Source organism: Ovis canadensis, chromosome 2 (assembly GCF_042477335.2).
Source record: "Ovis canadensis isolate MfBH-ARS-UI-01 breed Bighorn chromosome 2, ARS-UI_OviCan_v2, whole genome shotgun sequence".
NCBI classification, from domain to species: domain Eukaryota; kingdom Metazoa; phylum Chordata; class Mammalia; order Artiodactyla; family Bovidae; genus Ovis; species Ovis canadensis.
Window position 1 is genome coordinate 135,022,890 of NC_091246.1, and position 24,601 is coordinate 135,047,490.

General features: G+C 38.4%; 1 long non-coding RNA gene across 1 annotated transcript in view; it reads right to left on the reverse strand.

Annotated features, from left to right (window-relative positions):
* LOC138434660 (uncharacterized) overlaps window positions 1-21,847 on the reverse strand; it is a 74,655-nt gene extending 52,808 nt beyond the window's left edge. The window contains exon 1 of the long non-coding RNA XR_011254830.1: window positions 21,646-21,847. This is a non-coding gene — a long non-coding RNA (uncharacterized lncRNA). The remainder of the gene's footprint in view (window positions 1-21,645) is intronic.
* Between the last annotated feature and the right edge of the window lie 2,754 nt (window positions 21,848-24,601).

A 24,601-nucleotide genomic window follows, 5' to 3' on the forward strand; every position in this document is an offset into this window, starting at 1 on the left:
CAGAACTTGGTATTTATCCCTATCGAATATCATTGTATTAGTTCCTGCCTCTCTTGCTGGTTTTTCAGCATCTCTCTGATCCTTAATTCTTCAATCCAAATGATATTCTTTAGAGACTTGCACAATTCACAAATTTAGCAAGGTCTTCCACATCTTCCCTTAAGCAGAGAATTTTAAACATTTTAACTAAAATTCTGAAGTTCCTCCAAAGCTCTTCAACTATTAGTCATAACGCTGCTGCTGCTACTGCTGTTGATAGACAATGAGTATCTCTTTCTACCAAACATTGTCCTAAGTGCTTTATTTATATTATCACATCTAATACTCATAAAAATGAGTGAGATAATGACTACTGCTACTGCTCATTTTACAGATAAAAACATGGCTAGTGGAGAGGCAGAGCCAGAGTTGGTTACAAGCTGGTGCAGCCATCTCAGGTCTTCACCGCCTCCATCCATTCTGACTGGACAATGCCCTCATTACCAGTTGTTAAATATTTATAAAATAACTGTTGTGTGGAGCCAGGATTTGGAATCCAGTTCTCTGATTCCACAGTCCATCATTGTAAGCAGATTCCATTCTGGTTCCACATTAATGGATAAAGGTACGGCCAAATAATCCCATCTCCCAAGTGTGATTCAGCTATAGATGCTCTTAATTTTATCTCATTGAGCATTTTCCCTAAGCATTTGATGATAAGTTAACTTTAAAAAATATCTGTTGCCAGAAGATTTAAAGAACTAAAGGATAAATAAAAACAGTAAATAACTGAACATAAAATGTATATAGCTCATCCTATACTACTATAAATTAATATCAAATAAGTCATTTAAAATAATACTGAAAGTACATGCAATATATATATTGTGTGTGTGTGTGTGTGTGTGTGTGTGTGTGAGAAAGCATTGCTTCTCCCTTGTGATATGTAACTTTTATTAGATGGGTTGCTGCTGCTGCTGCTAAGCTGCTTCAGTCATGTCCAACTCTGTGCGACCCCATAGATGGCAGCCCACCAGGCTCCCCCATCCCTGAGATTCTCCAGGCAAGAACACTGGAGTGGGTTGCCATTTCCTTCTCCAATGCATGAAAGTGAAAAGTGAAAGTGAAGTCGCTCAGTCGTGTCTGACTCTTAGCGACTCCATGGACTGCAGCCTACCAGGCTCCTCCATCCATGGGATTTTCCAGGCAAGAGTACTGGAATGGGGTGCCATTGCCTTCTTCCTTAGATGGGTTACAGATACACAAAAAGACGGCATTGTATAGGATCACCTATGATGAATTGTATACCGAAATTTGTCCTTTATTTCCAAGGACATGAGATAATAGAAAAATTCCTTGTTGAAATCAGATGAAGTGTGATCATAATTCTCAAGTTCAAGAATTTGATCTTGAGTAAATTTCTTGTTGCTTCTGAGTCTCAGTTATGCATCTGTGAAACTGGGAGAAAAGTACCTATCTCAGATCATTACAAGAACAAAATGAACTAATATATGTGAAGTAACTGGAACTATTTCTGACAGGCAGTTGGTATTAAGTATATATTAGTAAATTTTTATAAGGAATGTAGTGTGGCAGAATTATCAAAGCTAAGGGATGAACAAGGCGTATCTTCCTGTATGAATTATACTTGAATTGGGGAATTATTTATGTAGTAAAATAAATCATTTATTATTAATAATATAAAAAATCATTTGTTTGAATATTCAAAAACAAAATTGGGGACCTGGAAATCCCTTCATAAAGCAGATCTCTTCTGTTGGAACACATTAGTAGTAACTTCTGATAAGTACTAGAGTGGGAATTCTCTGACAGCAGTTTAATAACAATCTCAAAAAAGGGGAAACCTTTTCAGTCTAATAATAAAAGGAACTATTTAAGAGTGATAAATTCTACTGTATAGTTTTGGAATTATTTGTGGCACATATTTTCAGAATACAGTTCTCCATCAGTCCTAATATTTTTGCATGTTTTGGGAACCAAGACACTGAAAAGCTTTTCTGAATTAGCTTTTTAAGAATGTTTATTCAGCAACAGCCTTGGGAAATAGAGATAGGGTATGTTTGTCTGCTCTCCAACATGTATGTCTCCTTCTAGGGCAAATACCGATCAGAGTTCTTGCTTTATAAAATATTGGGGTTTTCTAAGCTTGGGGTTGCTGCCAAGTCACTTCAGTCGTGTCCGACTCTGTGCAACCCCATGGATGGCAGCCCACCAGGCTCCCCCGCCCCTGGGATTCTCCAGGCAAGAACACTGGAGTGGGTTGCCATTTCCTTCTCCAATGCATGAAAGTGAAAAATGAAAGTGAAGTTATTCAGTCATGTCCAACTCTTAGTGACCCCATGGACTGCAGCCCACCAGGCTTCTCCATCCATGGGATTTTCCAGGCAAGAGTACTGGAGTGGGGTGCGATTGTCTTCTCCAAGCTTGGGGTTACTATCCTGTAAAACAAGGATGTTACATGTGCAAACATCACCTGGTCCTTGTCATGTTGCCCTGTGAGAACTGGGGCTTGTAAAATCAGCTTAAGAAAATGCTGACATTCTGTCGACTACTATTGCTTTAAGTATTCAACTATACATTTTCTCTGATCTAGAATTCTTGAGTCTTTTGCCAGTGTCCGTGAAACTGTGACAAGCTAACTCATTAGCTTCCAAGTAGGATAAAATCTTAGATCCATCAGTTATTGATATATGTGCATGTATCACAAATAAGCTTGAAATATAAATGATAAACAAGAAGACATATTTAACCATATGAAGACAATGGGCTAATAGCCTAAAAAAAATTCCTGAAAATAAGAAAAAGATGAATATCTAAAAATATCAGCTAAACATATGAACTTACATTTATTTAAAAAGTAAATATAAATGTAAAATGCTAAAAATATACAAAATTTTAAATAATAAATATATATATATAACTACAGAAAAATTTAAACTTGGAAAAAAATTTTAAATTCAATGTTAACATTGAATTTAATATAAATGTTCAGAAAATATCTCCATCATTATCAGCTGGTAGGAGTATAAATTTTGAAATATTTTTTTAGGAATACTTGTATGTCACAGTCCCTAAAAAGCATGCGTACACTTTGATACTATCATCTCACTTGAGAATTATATCCTATAGACATAATTCTATATTTCATAATTTTTCATAACTTGTCACAATAGGAAACAGTATAGATTTCCAATGACAAATGAATTTTTAACTTTTAAATACTATATAGAAATATAGCATAATAAAACATGCTACTGGTAATTTAAATACACACATAAATGTGAAAGAAGAAGGCATTTATGTATTTTGAAGTGGCAAAAGAAACACCACTTGGGACTTCCCTGGCAATTCTGTGGGTAACGCTCACCCTTCCACTGCTGGGGCGGTTAGGTTCAATCTCCAGTGTGGAAACTAAGATCCCACATATTGTGTGGCAAAAAAAAAAAAAAAAAAATTTAAATAAACAACATCTTCAAAAAAAGACACCACTACAGGAAAATGTCTATACTAGAATCTCAATTTGATAAAGAATTTTTTATAAATAATATCTTATAAGGAATTTGAAAGCCTATAACCAAAATTGCTAATAGTCTTTATCTAATTGATAGGACTCAAAGTAGTTTTTCAGTTCAGTTCAGTCGCTCAGTCGTGTCCGACTCTTTGCGACCCCATGAATTGCAGCACGCCAGGCCTCCCTGTCCATCACCAAACTCCCAGAGTTCACTCAGACTCACGTCCATCAAGTCAGTGACGCCATCCAGCCATCTCATCCTCTGTCGTCCCCTTCTCCTCCTGCCCTCAATCCCTCCCAGCATCAGAGTCTTTACCAATGAGTCAACTGTTCACATGAGGTGGCCAAAGTACTGGAGTTTCAGCTTTAGCATCATTCCTTCCAAAGAACACCCAGGGCTGATCTCCTTCAGAATGGACTGGTTGGGTCTCCTTGCAGTCCAAGGCACTCTCAAGAGTCTTCTCCAACACCACAGTTCAAAAGCATCAATTCTTCACCGCTCAGCTTTCTTCACAGTCCAACTCTCACATCCATACATGACCACAGGAAAAACCATAGCCTTGACTAGACGGACCTTAGTTGGCAAAGTAATGTCTCTGCTTTTGAATATGCTATCTAGGTTGGTCATAATTTTTCTTCCAAGGAGTAAGCGTCTTTTAATTTCATGGCTGCAGTCACCATCTGCAGTGATTTTGGAGCCTCAAAAAATAAAGTCTGACACTGTTTCCACTGTTTCCCCATCTATTTCTCATGAAGTGATGGGACCAGATGCCATGATCTTCATTTTCTGAATGTTGAGCTTTAAGCCAACTTTTTCACTCTCCTCTTTTACTTTCATCAAGAGGCTTTTCAGTTCCTCTTCACTTTCTGCCTTAAGGGTGGTGTCATCTGCATATCTAAGGTTATTGATATTTCTTCCAGCAATCTTGATTCCAGCTTGTGTTTCTTCCAGTCCAGCATTTCTCATGATGTACTCTGCATATAAGTTAAATAAGCACGGTGACAATATACAGCCTTGATGTACTCCTTTTCCTATTTGGAACCAGTCTGGTGTTCCATGTCCAGTTCTTAACTGTTGCTTCCTGACCTGCATACAGATTTCTCAAGAGGCAGGTCAGGTGGTCTGGTATTCCCATCTCTCTCAGAATTTTCCACAGTTTATTGTGATCCACACAGTCAAAGGCTTTGGCATAGTCAATGAAGCAGAAATAGATGTTTTTCTGGAACTCTCTTGCTTTTTCCATGATCCAGAAGATGTTGGCAATTTGATGTCTGGTTCCTCCGCCTTTTCTAAAACCAGCTTGAACATCAGCAAGTTCACAGTTGACATGTTGCTGAAGCCTGGCTTGGAGAATTGTGAGTATTACTTTACTAGTGTGTGAGATGACTGCAATTGTGTGGTAGTTTGAGCATTCTTTGGCATTACTTTTCTTTGGGGTTGGAATGAAAACTGACCTTTTCCAGTCCTGTGGCCACTGCTGAGTTTTCCAAATTCACTGGCATATTGAGTGCAGCACTTTCACAGCATCATCTTTCAGGATTTGAAAGAGCTCAGCTGGAATGCCATCACCTCCACTAGCTTTGTTCGTAGTGATGTTTTCTAAGGCCCACTTGACTTCACATTCCAGGATGTCTGGCTCTAGATGAGTGATCACACCATCGTGATTATCTGGGTCATTAAGATCTTTTTTGTACAGTTCTGTGTATTCTTGCCAACTCTTCTTAATATCTTCTGCTTCTGTTAGGTCCATACCATCTGTGCTTTATCGAGCCCATCTTTGCATGAAATGTTCCCATGGTATCTCTAATTTCCTTGAAGAGATCTCTAGTCTTTCCCATTCTATTCTTTTCCTCTATTTCTTTGCATTGATCGCTGAAGAAGGCTTTCTTATCTCTTCTTGCTATTCTTTGGAACTCTGCATTCAGATATTTATATCTTTCCTTTTCCCCTTTGCTCTTTGCCTCTCTTCTTTTCACAGCTATTTGTAAGGCCTCCCCAGACAGCCATTTTGCTTTTTTGCATTTCTTTTCCATGGGGATGGTATTGATCCCTGTCTCCTGAACAATGTCACAAACCTCAGTCCATAGTTCATCAGGCACTGTATCTATCAGATCTAGGCCCTTAAATCTATTTCTCACTTCCACTGTATAATCATAAGGGATTTTAATTAGGTCATACCTGAATGGTCTAGCTGTTTTCCCCACTTTCATCAACTTAAGTCTGAATTTGGCAATAAGGAGTTCATGATCTGAGCCACAGTCAGCTCCTGGTCTTGTTTTTGTTGACTGTATAGAGCTTTTCCATCTTTAGTTTTAATTAGGCTTTTTTCTGTCTGATGTCTTTGTAACTTTTATGAACTTCTACAATTCTAATAAAAAAGAAAATTACATTTCAACACTCTGTTTTGTCTTTCTTGGCCCTTGTATCATGTTGTCTTTACCAAGTGGTCCAAATCCATCTGTTAACATGGAATTTTTAGTTCTCAATACACAGTCTTCAGTGTTACTTGTCTGAACAATCTGTAGTTTGCCTTCTCCCACACTTTAAAAACTACATGAGTCTTTCTCATTTTCTCCTCCTTGGAGTCATAGAGTATAAGTATACACCCTCATTTGTATAACAGCTCTTCAAATATTTAAAGGCCTTGCCTATTTTCCCTAACCTTTTCCCATTTTCTCTGATTAAAACCTATGGCTTTGTCAATCATTCCTTATATGACGTAATGCTAGATTTTTCTCCATCTCAGTCACCTGTTCTCACATTTCCTGAAACTCTGTGGTCAATGTCTTCTGAATACTTCAGAGAAAACATCCCTCTATATCCAGTTTCCAAATACAGAGTCCAAAGACCAATTTCCATCCCTTGTACATTTCTCTTAAAACGACTCTTTTTGCAACCTTTTAAAAGTAGTCATATCACTCTACTAATGTACATTGAACTTTTCACTTACTGATACTATCTTCATAAAAATACTGTCAAATTATATAGCAGTAGAAGAAGAAGAAGGGAAAGGCTACCCACTCCAGTATTCTGGCCTGGATAATTCCATGGACTGTATAGTCCATGGGGGTAGCAAAGAGTCAGACATGACTGAGTGACTTTCACTTTTCTTTCTGTCTTCTTAACTGAGCATTAATTCCAAAAGAATTTACTGAACTCCTTCTATAGTTTTTAATATTAGCAGTTAAAAAATTCAACATAATCAACTTAGTAGCATCTACTTAGAATATATTATAATTTCAAGAAAGTCCAATTCACAGTTTCAAGTATGAGTCCCTCTAAAAGCCTCCATAAAAATCTTAGGATCAGGATTTAGCATGAAAAATGTTTACTTAGTATCTCCTAATTACCATAAGGAATATTAAACTCATAATATGAGAATTTCATAATCAAGAGATATTTCAGTGCTTTAGAATTTTTTGTGAGACTTTCTGGGAACCTCACTTTGTTAAATATAACTAGTTATACAACCCTTGACACAATGTCAAAATTCCAAGAGGAAAAACACTCTCTTCTTTGACCCATAGCAACTGTACAATTCTATTTCATGCCTGACAGCTGATTCTCACAAGGCCTCTGACATGCCTAACATAATCCATGACAGCTGATTCTAGCAAACAGCAATCATAGCAGACAAATGACTTTTTTTGACTAGTTGTCTGAAAGAAGCAAGAATAAATAATATATTTGATCTGATCATGTATAGAGATAGCCTTTTATTAGATCCAAATCTGGAATTATTAAGCACATTTTTACTTGGTAAATTAACATGCACAAGAAATGCACACGAGTAATTTGATGCTTTATATTCCAATACCATTGTTTAGCTTTTTCTCCATCCTTCTCTAGTAGTCATTCTTTAAAATAAAGGGAATTCTGTTTAACATGCAGGTTCAGAAGTCAAAAACCCGAGTTTCAGTCTTAATCTAGAAGTGGCCCAGGAATCTTCATTTCATTAGACTCTCTAGGGGATTAGGAAACAAAACATCCTCAAAGTATATTTTGAGAGGCACTACCTAATCCCATCAATTCACTAAGTGTACTCACATTAAAACTGTGCCTACCCTCAATTCCCCAACCCTCTGATTTGAAAATTACATATTATTCATATCACTTTCAGAAAGCATAATATAAGAAAGACTTGGACAAGACAGGTACCAAATTGTCTAGCAACTGACAGTCTCTACTAGATTACCTCAACTCCTTCTCTCACCTCAGAAACTGTCTCCAAAAAACCGGCCAAACTTTGACTTCTTCCAGTATATAAGAGATTTTTAATAATGTGTAGAGATACACAATGAAGGTTACTACTCTCTCCTATATGAGTGACTTTAAAGCTAGCCCAGCTTCAGCTCCCAGCATACCTGATGGTACAAACTGCTCAATTCTGTCAGCCTCCATGACCAAATGACACATTGCCAAGAATCTAAGAAAGACAGGTCTGAAATATAAGAGTTTTGGCCCTAAACTAAAAGACCAATAGAGCAAGGTCAGACTTCAGGCATGAGTTTGTCTGGCACATAGTATTTACCAGCTGTGGATAGTGAAATTTGATGGAATATCCAGGCCCTTTTGATTGACTTTCTCAAAAGAAGTTTCAGCACTGGGAATAAGCACCTCTAAGTGGAGATGTGGGCTTATCTGCTGGTAAACAGAAAAAAGAATCAACTTTGTAGGTAAGGACATGAACATTGAGCATTACAAATTTCTCTGAAAAATAAGTAACCCAGTTGTGATACTTACTAGCCATTTTACCTAAGCAAGTATTGCTGCTGCTGCTGCTGCTGCTGCTGCTGCTAAGTCACTTCAGTAGTGTCTGACTCTGTGCAATCCCATAGATGGCAGCCCACCAGGCTCCCCCGTCCCTGGGATTCTCCAGGCAACAACTCTGGGGTGGATTGCCATTTCCTTCTCCAATGAATGAAAGGGAAAGGGAAAGTGAAGTCGCTCAGTCTGACTCTTCATAACCCCATGGACTGCAGCCTACCAGGCTCCTCCACCCATGGGATTTTCCAGGCAAGAGTACTGGAGTGGGGTGCCATTGCCTAGGTTGGTGTAAAAGCAGTTGCGGTTTTGCATTGTTGAAATTTGCCATTTGAAATTGGAATACATTCTTAAATAAATGTGGTTGTGCTATACACAGTTTTAATGTGCATTTCTTTGTTCATGGTTTTTGCTAATGGCCTTATTACTTGCTGTTTATTTTGTATGTATTTTAGACTATGGAAATGATATTAGACAAAAAGCAAATTCAAGTGATCTTTTTTTTTTAATTTTTATTTTTACTTTATTTTACTTTACAATACTGTATTGGTTTTGCCATACATTGACATGAATCCACCACAGGTGTACATGCAATCCCAAACATGAACCCCCCTCTCACCTCCCTTCCCACAACATCCCTCTGGGTCATCCCCGTGCACCAGCCCCCAGCATGCTGTATCCTGGATCGGACATAGGCTGGTGATTCGATTCTTACATGATAGTATACATGTTTCAATGCCATTCTCCCAAATCATCCCACCCTCTCCCTCTCCCTCTGAGTCCAAAAGTCCGTTATACACATCTGTGTCTTTTTTACTGTCTTGCATACAGGGTCGTCATTGCCATCTTTCTAAATTCCATATATATGTGTTAGTATACTGTATTGGTGTTTTTCTTTCTGGCTTACTTCACTCTGTATAATCGACTCCAGTTTCATCCATCTCATCAGAACTGATTCAAATGTATTCTTTTTAACGGCTGAGTAATACTCCATTGTGTATATGTACCACCGCTTTCTTATCCATTCATCTGCTGATGGACATCTAGGTTGTTTCCATGTCCTGGCTATTATAAACAGTGCTGCGATGAACATTGGGGTACATGTGTCTCTTTCAATTCTGGTTTCCTCGGTGTGCATGCCCACCAGTGGGATTGCTGTGTCATATGGCAGTTCTATTTGCAATTTTTTAAGGACTCTCCACACTGTTTTCCATAGCAGTTGTACTAGTTTGCATTCCCACCAACAGTGTAGGAGGGTTCCCTTTCCTCCACACCCTCTCCAGCATTTATTGCTCGCAGATTTTTGGATCGCAGACATTCTGACTGGTGTGAAGTGGTACCTCATTGTGGTTTTGATTTGCATTTCTCTAGTAATGAGTGATGTTGAGCATCTTTTCATGTGTTTGTTAGCCATCCATATGTCTTCTTTGGAGAAATGTCTATTTAGTTCTTTGGCCCATTTTTTGATTGGGTGGTTTATTTTTCTGGAATTGAGTTGCATAAGTTGCTTGTATATTTTTGAGATTAGTTGTTTGTCAGTTGTTTCATTTGCTATTATTTTCTCCCATTCAGAAGGCTGTCTTTTCACCTTGCTTTCTTATTCAAGTTCAGAAAGGTCATAAAGCCACAGAGACAACTTGCAATATCAACAATGCATTTGGCCCAGGAAAGACTAATGAACATACAGCATAGTGGTGGTTCAAGAAGCTCTGCAAAGGAGATGAGAGTCTTGAAGTTGAGGAGTGCAGTGACCATCCATTGGAAGTTGACAACAGCCAAGAGCATCATTGAAGCTGATCCTCCTACAAGTAAACAAGAAGTTGCCCAAGAACTCCACATTGATCATTCTATAGTCATTTGGCATTTGAAGCAATTTGGAAAGGTGAAAAGGCTCAGTAAGGAGGGGCCTCATGAGCTGACTGGAAATTTTAAAAAAAAATCATCATTGTGAAGTGTCATCTTACTTTGTGCAACAACAAAGGACCATTTCTCAATCAGATTGTGATGTGTGATGAAAAGTGGATTTTATACGACAACCAGCAATGATCATCTCAGAGGCTGGACCAAGAAGAAACTCCAAAGCACTTCCCAAAGTCAAACTTTCACCAAAAAAAGGGTCATGGTCACTGTTGGTGGTCTGCAGCCAGTCTGAGCCACTACAGCTTTCTGAATCCTGGTGAAACCATTATATCTGGAATGCTCAGGGAGAAGATGAGATGCTCTGAAAACTGCAATGCCTGCAGCAAGCATTGGTCAACAGAAAGGGTCCGCTTCTCCATGGCAATGCCCGACTGCACATCACACAACCAATGCTTCAAAACTTTAATGAATTGGACTACAAAGTTTTGCCTCATCTACCGTATTCCCCTGACCTCTCACAAACCGGCTACCACTTCTTCAAGCATCTCAACAGCATTTTTGCAGGGAAAATGCTTTCACAACTATCAGGTGACAGAAAAACGCTTTTCAAGTGTTTGTAGAATCTCAAAACAAGGATTTTTATGCTACACAAATAAACAAACTTAGTTCTCATTGGCAGAAATGTGTTGATTGTAATGGTTCCTATTTTGATTAATAAAGATGTGTTTAAGCCTAGTTATAATGATTTAAAATTCAGGATCTGAAACCACTATTACTTTTGCATCAACTTAATGGTGACTCCAGCCATGAAATTAAAAGACGCTTACTCCTTGGAAGAAAAGCTATGACTCACCTAGATAGCATATTCAAAAGCACAGACATTACTTTGCCAACTAAGGTCCGTCTAGTCAAGGCTATGGTTTTTCCTGTGGTCATGTATGGATGTGAGAGTTGGACTGTGAAAAAGGCTGAGCGCCGAAGAATTGATGCTTTTGAACTGTGGTGTTCGAGAAGACTCTTGAGAGTCCCTTGGACTGCAAGGAGATCCAACCAGTCCATTCTGAAGGAGATCAGCCCTGGGTGTTCTTTGGAAGGAATGATGCTAAAGCTGAAACTCCAGTACTTTGGCCACCTCATGCGGAGAGTTGACTCATTGGTAAAGACTCTGATGCTGGGAGGGATTGGGGGCAGGAGGAGAAGGGGACGACCGAGGATGAGATGGCTGGATGGCATCACGGACTCGATGGACATGAGTCTGAGGGAACTCCGGGAGATGGTGATGGACATGGAGGCCTGGCGTGCTGCGATCCATGGGGTCGCAAAGAGTCGGACACGACTGAGTGACTGAACTGAACTGAATACTTTTATAAGAGTGCCCACTATCACTCCTCTTATTAATCATAGTACTGGAAGTCCTAGCTAGAGACATCAATCAAGAAAATAAAGGCAATCAAATCAGAAAGGAAGAAGTAAAGTTGCCTTTGTTTGAAGATGATATGATCTTATATATAGAAGATCCTAAAGACTCCACTAGAAAACTGTTGGAATTAATCAATAAAATCAGCTGAGTTGCACAATATAAAATCAATATACAGGACTCAATTATAGTTCTATAAACTAACATGAAATATCATCAAAAGAAATAAAACAATCTCACTCTCAAAAGCAAAGAAGACAATAAAATACGTAAGAATAAATTTACCCAAGGAAGTGAAAAATCTATACAATAAAAACTATAAGACTCTGATTTTAAAAAAATTAAAGACACAAACAAATGGAAAGATATCCCATTTTCCTGGATCACAAAAACTTGGACTTTTTGTTTTTTAAATAAAGAATGGGATTATATTCAATGATGGTAAAAGATTTCTCCTCTGATACTCTCTTTCCTTCAAAGACAGATTGCCTTGCAGTATTATTTAAATATTTCATTAGCATATTTCACCAACAAAACTGTAAGTTTCATGATGATATTATGTCTTATACTTGTTTTCCTTATCACATCTGAAAGCACATGTTCTTTTCATTCACAGATTTTGGTAGATGGTTGAAAGTTATTCTCCTCCTTGGAACACACAACTAAATTCTATTTTCTGTCCCCACCCCCTCTTGATCATGTGACTGAATTGTGAACAACAGACTGTGAGCTGAAGTTAAGTTCTGGAAAAGAACTGAGCTGTAAGATGAACAGTACTCTGTTCCTGAGTTGTTGCCCATAAAGAGCTACCTAGATGGCTGCATAATATAGGAACAACCATGCTGAACTATAGAATGAGTAAGAAATCAACTCTTTATCATGTAAACACTCTGAAATGTGGAGATTTTAAAATATGAGCATTTAGGTACCCATTAATAATACTAGCACTTATCTCAATTGCAATTATACACTATTTATTTACTTATCTCCCTAAATAGTCTCAAAGCTCCCCTGAGCCTGAAACTGTGCCTACTTTTGCTCACCAGCAAGTGTCTAGCTCCTGGCCCTGTGCCTTGTATGTAGCAATGTCTCAGTAAATCCCATGGAATGTACAAATGACAGAAAACATGTTCAACAGGTATAAATTAATAAATGCTTGTTTTTTATTTTAATTTTTTATCTTATGTTAACTATAACAATGTTGTGTTAGTTGAAGGTATACAAAGTGATTCAGTTATATATATATATGTATATGTGTGTGTGTGTATATATATAAACAGATGTATATATTCTTTTTCAGTTTCTTTTCCCATATAGATGATTACAAGGCATTGAGTAGAGTTCCCTATGCTATTATACAGTAGGTCCCTGTTGATTATATATTGTATATATAGTGGTGTGTATGTTAATCCCAACCTCTTAATTTATCCCTTTCCCCCACTTTTCCCTTTGGTAACCAGAAATTTGTTTTCAAACTCTGAGTGTCTGTTTCTGTTTTGTAAATAAGTTCATTTGTATCAGGTTTTTAGATTTCATATGCAGGTAATATCGTATGATATTTGTCTTTCTCTGTCTGATTTACTTAGTATGGTAATCTCTAGGTCCGGCCATGTTGCTGCAAATGGCATGACTTCGTTGTTTTTGATGGTTGAGTGATAGTCCACTGTCTACATGTACCACATGTCTTCTATCCATTCATCTGTTGATAGACATTTAGGCTGCTTCCATGTATTGGCTATTGTGAATAGTGCTACAGTGAACACTGCGAGTGCATGTATCTTTTCAAAGTATGATATTCTCCAGGTACATAGCCAGGGGTGGAATCGCTGGATCATATGACTGTTTTATTTTTAGTTTTTAAGGAACCTCCATACTGTTTTCCATGGCGTCTGTACCAATTTATGTTCCCATTAGCAGTGTAGGAAGTTTCCCAGTAAATGCTTATTGAATTGAAGTGCACACAGAAGCAGAAAAAGAAATTCCAAAGTAAAATTTAGAAACTACATTTCACTTATCATTCTGTCTCTCCTCTTCTGACCCAAAATGTTTCAAAATACTTAGAAATGTATCTCGGTAGGTTTTGTAAGTGCTTGAATAAATTCAACCCTATCATGGTTACTTAGTGAGTAAGTGAAGTCGCTCAGTCGTGTCCGACTCTTTGTGACCCCGTGGACTATAGCCCACCAAGCTCCTCCATCCATGGGATTCTCCAGGCAAGAATACTGGAGTGGGTTGCCATTTCCTTCTCCAGGGGATCTTCTCAACCCAAGGATCGAACCCAGGTCTCTTGCATTGCAGGCAGGTGCTTTAACCTCTGAGCCACCAGGGAAGCCCACTACTTCATCAGTAGTCTATGATATTTCCTGTTCTAACACCATCCCTATGTACCTTTTTCTTCTTTTACTGAGTGTGATTGTGTTGCCATGTGACATATTCTAGCAGTCAGCCAATATTGCACCTGTATTGGTGCCATTTAACTGCTATGCTAATTTTGCCTGATGTGTTCTGATTTCCAATAACTTTCATTCAGCCAGACAGTTCCAGATGCCTGCCTAACACAACTTGCATCATTATATGAGCCCCTGTATAGATCAGATTAGATCAACAGCCCCAGCACACGATGCTGAAAGATGGTCTCTTTTGGTCTTCTGACTGTAAAGCCAAATCAGTGCCAAAAGTCATCTTTCATGTTACTGCACTTGCTGTCAGTAAGTGCGAAAACAACCACCTTAACAGGGTTAGGAGAAGCACTGAGGTACTTCAAGTTTGTGTGCTGCCAGGACAACAGGGTGTATTGCATCTGTTGCCTGGGATACACATCTACAACATTCAGCAAATAAACTATAGAATTTAGTGTTTGAGAAAAGCAAAGAACATGAATATCAAGCAAACAGTTGAGGAGGAATTGCCTTAGAAGCCAAGCAGAACCCAAGAGCTCACAAAAGGAACAGAGGTCAAGGTACCAGTGAAACAGCAGTTCAGTATGTGAGATTTTCATAGGGAGAACTCTATAATGATCTACTTTTTAAAATGTTATTTGAACCAGTGGTAATCTTCTCTAGACAGCCCTTGTTCAGCAGGACTGCACTTGTGCTCTGAGGTGAAAGAGTAGTTTGACCATAAGTAATAATTTTCCAGTGACCTGAAAAGGTCATGCAACTATACATATTCACAGTTTGGGATTTTTGGAAGATTTCTTTCCTTAGTATATTCTGTTTGTACGTGAAAGGAGCCAGATGCTTGGAAATCCTCATCAAGATATATAATTATATTTACCTTCCTTTTCAATTTGAGCTGGCTTATGACTATTTTAACCAAAAATGCACAGTGGAAGTCATGCTATTCCAGCCTTAGATCTAATCTTTAGGATGACTGGCAGTTCTCACATTGATCTCTTGGAGACCCGAGCCTCCTTGTAAGAGTTTGAAATCCCACTGAAGAGACTACATAAAGAGGTCCTACAGCTTCATGGAGAAAAAGGGGAGCCCAGTTGAGCCCAGACTTTCAACTGCTACCATCAAAACGCCAAACCTGTGAGTAAAGCAGTCTGGATTCCTTCAGAATGTCTAAGACAGCAACTGGGTACCACCAAGGGACCCCACATAATACCATACAAAGCAGAAGAATCAGACAGCTAAGCCCTGATAGAATCCTGATGTACAAACTTCTTATATATAAAGTTTCTATGTTTTGAAGAATTTTTCTGTACAGCAACACGGTAGATAACTGAAACATATGGACATCAAACACACAAATTTGGTGGCGTGGCTTTTATATGAATTTAGGATCTATACATTGATGATTACACAGGAAAATTACTCCATCAGGAGAATGAGGAAAGAATCTAGACAGACAGTTAATTGCTGCAGGGGTAGGTCACATCAGAGTTGGCCACCAGAAACAGCTAACAGTCCTAACAGTCAGCTCAGTCACCGTTCCTTAGCTTCTGCTGACTGGCCAAGGGGATTTTATTCCAAAAGCCATAAGCTTAAATTAGAATTCACTGCTTAAGCATAATGACTTCCCACTGTTTATGCTGGTTATCATTTACAACCAACTGGCATTTAATCAACCACTATTTTTTCTCAGGACCAGAGACCACAACATTGCGCTTTTTCTCTTCCTCCCTGTTGAGCTAAGTAGCTCCATCCAAGTTATGAAGGGATATCAAATTGCTTATGAAAAAAATCAGCATGCAATATTGTTTTCAAACATATTTATGATTTCACACCAACCTAGGAATGATTTAATTCATTTCATTGATGTCCTCAATTTTATATTTACATATATAATAATATCAAAATCTCCTGGAGGAAAAGAATTAAAGGATTAAAGGAATACAACCATATTCTGATATAAACTTACCTATAGAACTAGTTTTGTCTCCAGATTCACATTCTTCCCTAAATTGGAGATGTTGAGAATATGCACGTCATTGCCTCACCCAAGTGAACAATGTGTATTCTCACCTAAAGCCTCCCAAGCCCATACTCTTGCCCCTACCACTCTTTTGCCCAGATTCCCTCCCTCCCTCTGTATTTCTGCCTCTTAAAATCATCCAGAACCAGCTAAATACAAGGTCTGCTATGCCTACCCATGGGCTTATCTGCCCTGAACACCTCCTTGTAATTCTGAGGAATACTGCTCACTTTCTATCCAAGCTCTGTCCTCCTCCTCACACTGACCCCCAAATATCTGAACAACTCCAGCAAAACAAATCACATTTCTTGTTTTAAACTAACCAGGGTTTATTTCTGTCATCACTTGCATTCACACAAGTCCCAGCTTCTTCATTTGGAAGCTTTTCCTATCTCAAATGGAAAACTGTCATTTCTGAATGCCTATAGTTATATGTTTATTCCAGTCTCAAAGTTCTTATTTCAAGTTAACATGTAATAAATTAATGTTCCGTGTGGTAGGCACCTGATTGATTTTACTTTCCCCAAGTCTTCCTTGCACTTAGTATGTATTTATTTAGCAAATGATGTTAAATAATACAAAATCTGCCAAAATTTAACAAGTGAACTGTGGATGTTCTTTCCATTAATAAACTGTAATGGCAGTTGAAATGCAAAGTTGGTAATGTGCTAGTTGGTTATTATGAAAATTACCTATGCAACCCCACTCTCCTACTATCATCACTTAATAGTACTAACGCTGGGGGAAGGGAAAAATTCTGCCTATTGAATAACTGTTAATAATAGGTTTGCAGTGTCTGTATAATTTCAGCCATGGAATAACCAATATCATCTAACTATATTATGACAAGCCCTATTAATTTATTTACTAAAAATAATTCATTGGCTTCATAATTTCTTCAGAGCTCAAAAGAGAAAAGTTTTGAAAATGTATAAAGCTTGATGGTGTTTCAAGTACATCACTAGTTTAATAAAGCAGCTACAATAAGAAGGGTATCTGCATATATGAGCAATCTCAGTTCAGAGAAATGCACATTTTATTTTACATGTGCTGGTAGCTGTTATGGTCGTGCTACAGCTGTTAGAAATTACAGGTTTTCAGTAACAAGCGTCAGCCGTCGCTGTAATTAGTATTATTTCATCAAACAATTGCAGGGAGTATTTTAGGCTGACAACAGCTTTCTAGGTCTTTGTTTATTCACTGCACCGTATGCTCTGCCCTCCACACCGACTGAGTTAAAGTTCTCTTACTCCCGATTTGAAACCTATTATTAGAGAAAGCAAAGGTTCCCATCTTTAGCACAACTGAAGATTGGTGCTTGCACGGAGAGAACACTGGTCTGGGAATGTAAATAAGAGCACGCAACCTGAGAAGCCTTATTTAGTGGGTTCCCAGCAGCATTCCCAGATAGGGACCACAGATCATCCTGCAATGTCAAGAAATAAGAATTGAGGCAACAGGCAAATGCCAGTTTAAATGGATTTATAATCTCAGATGCAAGACTAGCAGCTCAAGGAGGTCACGTTTGCAATCTAAGCAGCATGCAAAGCAGAAGTTCTACCTCCATGCCCATATGTTGCCCTCTACTAGGGAAAGATTAGTGTAATGAAAAGGTTTTTATGGACAAGAGGAACTTCTCCTTTAAGCATCAGTCAAGGGAGAGAACTCAGTGATCTAGGAGAAAGGGACATCAGAAACCAGCTGCTGCACAAAGGAACTGCCAGCTGGCCACTGGATGTTCAAGTGGAACATTTCTAGTGGTGTACATTATAACCTCTATAATCAGCCAACCTTTATAATTGTGTATATGCATTAAGATTACACGTATTTTGGTGCCCAATTGTGCCAAGGGCAGAGTAGGAGGATGATGGTTTTATTTCTTAGCCTCTTACCTAGGAAGAGAGATGCTTCACCTCTGCTTACTGAATAAAATAGAAAAACTCTAAAGCCCTTAGTCCATGTTGCGCAAAGAACTTCAAAGGTTTCAATTAATGGTGTGTAGCCTCTGAGGAGCTGATGCCATGGAAGAAGAATGACATCACCCCCAGAAGGCTGTAGAACAGCGTGCTCAGGTGAAGCTGGATGCCATTCTTTGGCTTGTAGAATCTCGAATTCATGAATAACAAGACAAATTGCAGTCCTGCCATGATCTTTGGAAATGTGAAGCACATTTCCACACGCTTTTCTGTGTGAATTAGGTACTTTTTTCTAGTAGAACTCCAAGTTATAGTATTAAAGTTAATAAAGGTTTATAAAGATTTTGTGTAACAAACATAGCACTCGAGAACAAACAATCCATTCAGATGCTGAAATGCTATAATACCTTTGCCAAAGCTCAAATATCATTAAAGTATTATATTAAAATGTAATGTGCATCATTATATTTCAAGCTTATGTTTGCTGTTATTATTTGCTTCTCTTAAGAGCTTCCCACTTAATCCTATTACCATACTCAAAGTAGAAAGTTCTATTTGAGGCTCAGTTGCTGCATGAGCCAAAACTGGGCCTACTTAAAAATCACATAATTGCCCTTAAGTTGGAAAGGATGGTTCTCAGGAAAATCATAATTTAACTCCACTAGTCCTAAGAAAATTTTTATAAGAAGAGTCCAATTTGGGTCACTGGTCTGTCTTTTAGGTGCCAAATTGAAAGGCTGTTCTACAAGGTCATAGCTGAATATTTAACCAAGTCAAATTTTCTCCTTTTATTTTCACAGTCCAATGGTCTCACCATTAATTTCCCCTGAAAATTAACCTTGACATTTCTCCAAATGATTCTATTCTAAAATTAGCAATTACTCTCCTTTGTTTTTTTTTTAAATCGGAAAATCTGTTAAAAGACATAGAAAATAAAAATTCACACAAAAGTAGACATCAATATCATTTTCAGGAAAATATTCTAGCAAGGATAAGATGCACCATTTCTAAAAAGCATCTGGAAAGAAAAGTTTGGGGGACAATGATACTTTCTAAAGTAAGAACTGAACTAAAACATGATGCAAAAAAATAGCATAAGCTTTAAAGACATTGCAGTCAGCCATGGGAAGGAGTTAAGCTGTATATTACTCAATTTATATCAAGAACAACACCACAAATGTCCAAAGTGCCTCCAGACATAAAATGTTTATTGTTGGCAGTTTGATGAGATTCAAACTCCATGGAGAGGTATTGTGCAACCAATTTGTTATATCAAGGTAAATCTGAAAGAAGTACTCAAATGTGCCCAGAGCACTAGGAATAAAAATCAGATTCTTTCCTCTTCTGAGTCAGAGGACAGGCATCGTGCATCATTTTCTCAAGTCTCCCTACACAGATAGTTAACGCACAGAGATATTCCTGTGCAAAAGATGACAAACTCACATCATGGCTGTCTTCTAGTCACCTAGTCCTAACTCTGTGTAGAAATAAGAAACGAATACCACCAGAGAGAAGGAAAGAGATCTGCTCCAGACAACATCAGAAGGTACACCAAGAAGAAAATGTTACTTCCTCCCCATAATTCTCCAAACTAAAGTGTTTGAGAAGGAAAAACTGCACTAAATGCTAACTGACATTATTTTCTTAGGTGTGATAAAATACTGAAAATTATGTACAAAAATGCCTTTATACTTAGGACATGTACACTAATCAGGGATAGATTCTAGGGAAAAGAAATAGGAAGCAAGAAAGGAAAAAGGATAAAGCAAATATAGCCAAATGCTAACTTTTTTGAAGATGTGACAATTTTCAGAGCAAAAATGTCAAATAAATATTGCACAAGTAGAAGAATGTATTGGATGTTGTGGATCTAAATCCTTGTGAATCAATTTCTAGTTATAAGTAAGCTCCTGATCACTCCTTTTTAATTAGTATATTCATCATAAAGCATGATTTCTGGCATATATCTTTCAAATAACTACATTAGCTTTCAATCTGATAATATATCTTTCAAGCCACCACTTTAACCTTTTGATGGTATGCCTGGTGAGACCTGAATGGGGATAGCTCTCAACTCTGTGGAGCAGAATCGTGAACCAATTTGTTCTATCAGGGTTGATCTAAAATTGCACATAGAAACAGAAGTGCTGACAGGGGTCAGAGGCTCAGGGGAGGACTGCTACATTGCGCATTGAAGTAAAAGTCATTGATCTCTTAGGAAAACTCTAAATGAGGAATGGAAAACAATGCTTGCTAGACAGGATGAGGTGAAGGGGCCAAGTCAGAGGGAACAGCACAAGTTCTATAAAATATTTGGTTTTTTAAACACAATATATGTGAGTGAGTGATAGTTGCTCAGTTGTATCTGACCCTTTGTGACCCCATGGACTGTAGCCTGCCAGGTTCTTCTGTCCATGGGATTCTTCAGGCAAGAATACTGGAGTGGATAGCCATTCCCTTTTCCAGGGAATCTTCCTGACCCAAGGATTGAACTCATGTATCCTGCCTTGCAGGCAGATTTTTTACTGTCTGAGTCACCAGGGAAGCCATGATTACACTATTCTCTTAGGCAAAATTTATAAAAATATTAGGTTTTCTTTGGAAAAAAAAAAGAACCTGGGGTCTTGAATGAGATGTACTTAAATGCATGATTTGGGGATGATTTAAGTGTTTGAAATATTGAGGATTTTGTATCAAGGAATGTTTTCTTTTGTGCCCCAAATTCTACAACCATTTTTACATAGGCCCTGGCCATTTTTGTTAAGTTTATTCTGAAATATTGTCATAACTGTTGTTGATGTCATTTCTATAATGATTAATTTTTTGCCATTATATTTTTAGTTGGTTGTTATCTTTGCAAGTAAATTGTAAGAGATTAAACTCAGTAAAAGGAGAGAGAAATCCAGAGATATCTGACAGCTTGTGCCTCCCTCTACATAAGCACAGAAATCATAATATACCGTACTCCTCAACTTTGAGGAGTTGTTTTTTCTAGGAATAAACAAAACATAAATATCAAATGAAAAAGAATGTAGTTAAATTCTAAGTACAAAGGTAATGTTTTTATGTTACAAATAAATAGTACGCTTAACTCTATAAAAGAAATCCCAAGTTTAACTTGAAGTACTGAGCATTTTAGTGACAAATTCTCACACCTGAACTTAGTTCATCTCAACATTATTTCCTTAATTTACTTATCAAATCTTGTCAAAAGCCATGTAGTCATTCTGACCCCATAACTTAACCTTCATTATGCAGTCATACCTCATTTTATTTCACTTTAATTGCCAGTCACAAGGGACTTGCCATTGCTTCAATCAATGTGCTGTGACTATGAGAACTCAGTTATTTCTAGAAGTTGGTAAGGGATAAGAATTTTCCATTGCAATGGTTGACATCAGCCTTCTGTTTGTTGGCCCTGGATTTTTATTATTATTATTTTTAGGTAAATATTTCAGGCAAAGCCCTAATCGGCTGCATCTCTATTTCATTTCTAAGAACAGAATGCTCTATCAGTCATCGACACAGTTTCTCTAAAGTCAAGGTATCCTGGTTGTCGCTCTGACTTTACTGCCTATTTTACATCTTGCTGCCATTAAACAAATTCAGTCATTTGATCCATTTCTATTTTAGAAGCCTATTTATTCAACTAATACTAAAGAGCCTAGTTAAATGGCAATAACGCCTACTGTCAACGCTGGCTCGACAGTAGGAGATAACAACCCCCTGTAAGCTTTTCAGAAATGCAAACACTCACCAGGTCTTTATTTCTTGATGTCTTAATGAAGGAAGTTTCTTCCTGGCCCTGTTGAGGAATCTAGTCAGCTAGAAGGTACTCTCTTCTCATATAGTAAACCCAATCTAACATCTTCCCTTCTCAAGCCTTCAAATCCCTTTCTTAATATTCTGCCAAGGCAGTGCTAGCATCTCTCTCCAGTTAACTGCACGTCATTGTGTCCATATCAGGGCCAACTCCAAGTGTCCTTGCCAGAATATTAAACCATGAGTCATACAAGAGTGCTGCCAATACAGTCCTCCCTACCAGCCTTACATCTCCCCTCTCTGGTCCAATTCCCTCAACATCGTCTCCCACATATGTTACCATAGTTCCAGCTGGAACACATTAGCCAAACCTTATATTCCTTTGGGTCAGTGTATTGTTTCCTGGTCTGTGCTATCATCTGATTTTAATTAATGATATTGAGTCAATTGTTGGGGGAGGGGACAATGTTGCCAATAAGCATCATTTGTGAGGTAGCTATCACTGCCAGGATAGTTTGTAGGTCTCTGGCAAAGGGAAGAAGCTCACTTCTAGAAAGGCTAAGGAAGCTGCTGTTCCTCACTTGAAGGGCTTGGGAAAATAGGCTTACCAGATTACATCTGTTGCGTCAGTAACAGCCACAGCAAAAATGTACCAAAAATGTAGACTGAAAAGCTATAAGGCAGAATACAAGTATCTCACAAACTGATGAAGCATTTAAGGTGGGTTTTGGTTGTGAGGAGGTAAGCTATCAATACACTACCAAGGATTTAATGAAAGAACACCCCACAGTAAGTGGCAATAAACACAATCAAGTGTGAAGGAACAGGAGGTAGACCCTACTAGTGAACTGGCTGTTACTAAAGTGAAAGTCAGAGCAAAGAGCAGACAATGCAAAAAGGCAATCCTTGTTCGAAACACTAATAGAATCTTTCCTATTTAGTACTCAGTAAATCACTAGAGAGCAAATCTGAATTAAGAATTAGCAAAAGCCTCATCAGAGAGCAGCATGATAACTTGACATTTAAAGATTAGGAAATTGCACAGAAATATGCATTTAGGGGCTTTGAAATAGCTCTGACTTTCCCCCAAATTTCAAATCCAGGTTAAAATAGAAAAAAAAAAATGGCCATTTCAGAAAAATAAATAGATTTACAATCTATACATCTAGATTTCAATTGATGTATCCTTAAATGGTTTAATTGTAGAAATATTATCTATCATTTATTTTAAAAAATAATTATCCAGAGAAGAGGAAGGAGTTGGTTCTAGGCAACATTAGGCATCACATCCTAAAGCCCACCCTTTCCTCTTATTGAAACTAAAAATTCTGTATAAGACAGGAAAATCAACATCTCACTACCTAGTTAGGCTTCCCTGATGGCCCAGCTGGTAAAGAATCCACCTGCAATGCAGGAGACCTGGGTTCGATCCCTGGATTGGGAAGAACCTCTGGAAAAGGTAACACCTACCCACCTCAGTATTCTGGCCTAGAGAATTTCATGGACTGTATAGTTGATGGGGTCGCTACCTAGTCAACTACCTGGTTGAAAATTCTACAATAAACAGAGGGAGATCATTCAGGAGAAAGAAAACCTTAGAGAAATGACCAATCTGTTATTTTCTTTCCCAGCTTTACCTTTGTAACTGGGAAGAGTTGATTTTGAATTTATGTGGGATCTGCCTCTGTGACTTTAACCCCCATCTTTCCACTTTTGTTATTATAAACATACATAGTGACCTGCCTCAGGGAGATAACCTGACCCTGCCCACCTGTGAAGGACTATGTGTACATGCATACTAAATGGCTTCAGTTATGTCCCACTCTGTGCTACCCTGTGGACTGTAGCCCACCAGGTTCCTCTATCCATGGCATTCTCCAGGCAAGAATACTGGAGTTGGCTGCCATGCCCTCCTCCAGGTTCTGTTCGACCCTATGGATTGTAGCCCACGAAGCTCCTCTGTCAATGGGATTCTCCAGGCAAGAATACTGGAGTGGGTTGCCATGCCCTCCTCCAGGGGATCTTCCTGACTCATGGATTGACCCCATGTCTCTTACATCTCCTGCATTGGCAGGTGGGCTCCGCTTGTGGCTCAGCTGGTAAAGAATCCACCTGCAATGTGGTAGACCAGGATCTGATCCCTGGGTTGGGAAGATCTCCTAGAGAAGAGGAAGGCTACCCACTGCAGTATTTTGGCCTAGAGATTTCCATGGACTGTATAGTCCATCAGATTGCAAAGAGTCAGACACAACTGAGCTACTTTCACTTTCACTTGTTCTTCACCACTAGTGCCACCTGGGAAGCCCTGTGAAGGACTGTGACACTCTTGAATTCTTTGTGTGGCAAACGGCACAATGCCCTGCATTTCTCTTCTGCTACTTACCGGCATGGCCCATAAATTCACTTGTGGGGAGGCCAGAATCACCGATAAATGTGACATCTTTGTTTACTGATACAACAGGAGATATTCCATTTCACACCACCCATGAAATGACTGTAAGGAAGTGAAACTAATACATCCTCTATCCAAGGCTTGCCATTCTAGAAGACATTTGCAGAAATCAAATGATCTTTTTACTTTGTTTCCTCAACTCCCCCCATGTCTGATCATTAAAAGAATCTGGCATCCAGGCCCTAACAAGATGGTTATTTTGAAGCATGAGACTGCTATCTTCTCAGTCAGCTGGCTCCCAAATTAAGTCTCTTACTCTTCCCAATACCACATCTTGGATTCACTGACTTATCATGTGGCAAGCAAAGTGAGCATGGACTAGGTAACATCTTAAGAAAGGTCCCAGTTGCAGAGTAATGTGTCATTGTAGGCTTTAAAAAACCAGATAGAAAATAATCATCTTGGCCAGAATAATCAGGAAAGCCAGGCTTCAATAGTACGTGAACCATGAACTTCCAGAAGTTCAAGCTGGATTTAGAAAAGTCAGAGGAACCAGAGA